This window comes from Juglans microcarpa x Juglans regia, chromosome 4D (genome assembly GCF_004785595.1).
Source record: "Juglans microcarpa x Juglans regia isolate MS1-56 chromosome 4D, Jm3101_v1.0, whole genome shotgun sequence".
NCBI classification, from domain to species: domain Eukaryota; kingdom Viridiplantae; phylum Streptophyta; class Magnoliopsida; order Fagales; family Juglandaceae; genus Juglans; species Juglans microcarpa x Juglans regia.
In genome coordinates this window covers 12,423,630-12,427,013 of record NC_054600.1, presented here as the reverse complement: position 1 = coordinate 12,427,013, position 3,384 = coordinate 12,423,630, and the positions used below count along the sequence as shown (strand labels likewise).

At 34.8% G+C, this 3,384-nt stretch overlaps 1 pseudogene; it reads left to right on the top strand.

Moving 5' to 3' along the window:
- Window positions 1–571: 571 nt before the first annotated feature.
- LOC121259057 lies at window positions 572–2,882 on the top strand (annotated as a pseudogene).
- The last annotated feature ends 502 nt before the right edge of the window (window positions 2,883–3,384 follow it).

Here is a 3,384-nt window from a genome sequence, read left to right as displayed (position 1 = left end):
AAGTGAATAAAAAATAGATTTGATGGGTGAATAATAGCCTTTCAAATTTGAAAAAACTCATCCATTTACTGTAGCTCAAAACTTTCCACTTATCTATTTGACTAATCCAATACAGTTTTATTTTAATGAAATTCAATATATTTTATATTTAGCTAGGCTTTTGATTAACTCAATGTCAATGCTCACACTGCTTATGGTATTTTCAGGTGGAGGATGCAGTCCATTATTTAAATTAATAAATTAATCAGGCACGTCATGTCAAGAATCCTAATTAAATTGGGAAAGTCTGCACGTGCAGAAGTGAAGAGATGAAATATCTTTAAAGTACAAGTGAGAACCAAGTGACATGGATTTGAGAAGAATGAGACGATATGTTTTATTTTAATTAAACACTACGTTTTGTTGATGGTAAGACAGCTTGTTGTTTCTATGATTTTTTTAGAATTTCTTACTTTCTGTTACGAGTTTGTTATTACCTTGTAAATGTACGTCAAGGGCATAGGATATGTATAAGTAGGGGGGGAAAAACAAACCGGTGAATCGGTAAATCATATTAGATTTACCGATTAGATTCATTGGAATTTTTCTAATGTGCATTCAGTCACAACCTTACTTGTTGGTTTGCCAACCGATTAAGTTCAATCATGTTTCCCTAGGTGATGTATAATGTGGCTTTGATGATGACAGATGCCATAATCTAATTTACAGAATGCCTTGCAACTTGTCATTTTTCATTAGAATTAAATTGAATTGATGTTTTCAGGAACCCAACTTTTGAGCACGACGTTGAGTGTGAAAGAATATGTGCGAAAGGAATTTCAAAAAGTGGAAGAAGAAATTATATCTCCTCACAAGCAGCTCTTTCCTTCTCCGATAACATTGGATGAGTTCTTTTGGGCATTTGGAATACTCAGATCAAGGGCATTTTCACGTATGTGTGGTCAAAATCTTGTTTTGATCCCCCCTTTGCAGACTTGGTAAAGTATTTTTTTTTCCCTCTTCATAGTAGTTTTCAGTGGAAGTCACTCCGACTTCTGAATTGTCTACAACACTAATTTGCATGGAAAAGTGAAACAATGTCTCCTACAATATATTTATGGATATGGTAATCAATTATTTTTTGTTGAAAATATTTGCTGGATTATTCTTTAATAATAAGGGCACTATTATCAATTATCTCCTTATGCTTGATGCCTGTTAAAATTTGACTGGGTAAAAGCTGCATTGGGTAAAATGCTGCTTGATGCCTGTACTGGATTCACGGTACTTGAGTATAGCTGTGAGGATAATGCCTTCATCAGAGGCACTTGCCATTTCAGTTCCAATAAAATTCTATTAGCATACTACACATTATAGTTAACTTTTTTACATAAAGGCTGTATTTCACAATCTGATAAAAGGGGTTTACGTTATGCAATGCTGTTGCCATTTTCCTTTGATAATGGCTAAGCTGCCTCTAGTTGAAAACTTCACTTCATCAAGTCCCTATTATGAATGAGATTAACCAAAGCCCCAGCATAACCACAGAAGATCATGCATGGGAGATTAAAGGAGCAGCTGGTCTCTTCTCTAGGGATTCATTATTTTCTCTACGCACCCCTGTTTCTGTCAAGGCTGGTGAGCAGGTAAAGTATTCCTGCTTTTGAGTTTTTTTATTGCATTTGGTTCCATTCGCATTCATTCATATATATATATATATATATACATTTTTTTTTTTTTTATGACGGGGAACCACCCCAAGGCAAAGCTCTTAGGACTCACCCGTGAAACTTAAACCCCCAGAGAGACTAGCACAACAATCCACCACCATGCCCTTCCACTTAAATCGCAATTTGATCCCAAGGGGAATTGAACCTGTGGCATGGGGCTCATGCACACAAGTTCGCCCAAGGATGAGCATGTGTACTCTCTCTCTCTCTCTCTCTCTCTCTCTTTTTTTCTATTTGACATGAATGGTTATAATTTTTGAATCATCAGCAAGTTGGACAAAGTTGATGCCAAATAATAATTCATAAATGGAGTCATTTTGTGTCAAGATGAGGAGATAAGTTCAAAAGAAGTGGGATATTAAGAAGTAAATAACACTACGATGTTGATGCCCTGAAACCCATGACTGCTAGTCCTTTTGTTCCTTGTGAAGGAGTTTTGATTTTATTTTGTTCATGGGTGACAATTGGAAGCTTTTTCATTAGATTATGATCCAATATGATATAAACAAGAGCAATGCTGACCTGGCTCTTGACTATGGGTTCATAGAACCTAAGGATGACCGCAACGGTTACACCCTAACACTAGAAATATCTAAGTCAGACCCATTTTTTGGAGACAAGCTTGACATTGCCGAGTCAAATGGCTTTGGTGAGACTGCATACTTTGACTTTGTTTTGGACCATCCACTTCCACCATCAATGCTTCAATATCTGTGTATGGTAGCGCTAGGTGGCACCGATGCTTTCTTGTTGGAATCTATTTTCAGAAATTTGGTATGGGGCCACCTTGACCTACCTGTAAGCCGGGCCAATGAAGAACTTATATGTCGAGTGGTCCTAGATGCCTGTAAATCTGCTCTTTCTGGCTATCACACCACCATTGAAGAGGTAAACTTTTACCCTCCATGTTGCCATTACTTCCCATGCAATCTTATAAATCCTTGTCATATATGTAATACATGTGGGCTAGATGTAAGAGGGAAACCAATAGTTCAAGATGTTCATATATGGACTTTGCATCATAATGGTTACGACTAAAATATGAAATAAAATTGCATAGCCCCATTGTGACAAGTCGAGATGATAGAAAAAAATTAAACTACACTTTATCTACTTTTGTCTTGAGTCAAGTTACCAACGTTTAGTTTTTAAGTTTTTACTTCATCTATCCGAAGTGTAATTGTATCTGGATATGAATCACGAGTTTAATGTAATTATTGTTTGATCATTAAAGGAGTTTAATTACGGACTTGTTTGGAAAAAGTTTTCATTCCAAAATTTTCATCTTATCTCATCCGATCTCCTTCTCAAACATCACTCAAACATAAATATTTTCAAACTAATCATTATAATTTTTTCAAACTAATCATTAGTGAACTGGCAACCTAAATTTTAGCCAAATTAAACACAATTAAAATGACTATGCATTGATATATGTTAAAAGATAGTTAAAATTACTAACTTTGAGCTAACTTTAGCCATAGTATCCAACAAATAGCGAGCTAAGGTTAGCTACATTATCCAATAAATAGCATTTTTATGTTTTTTTAATATTATTTTCTCAAAAACATATTATTCAATCTTTTCCTATTACCAAGATTTCCAAATGTCACTAAGTTTCTTAGAAGGAATTTGTTCTCAATTTCTATTTTTAATGAAGACAACATATCATTTA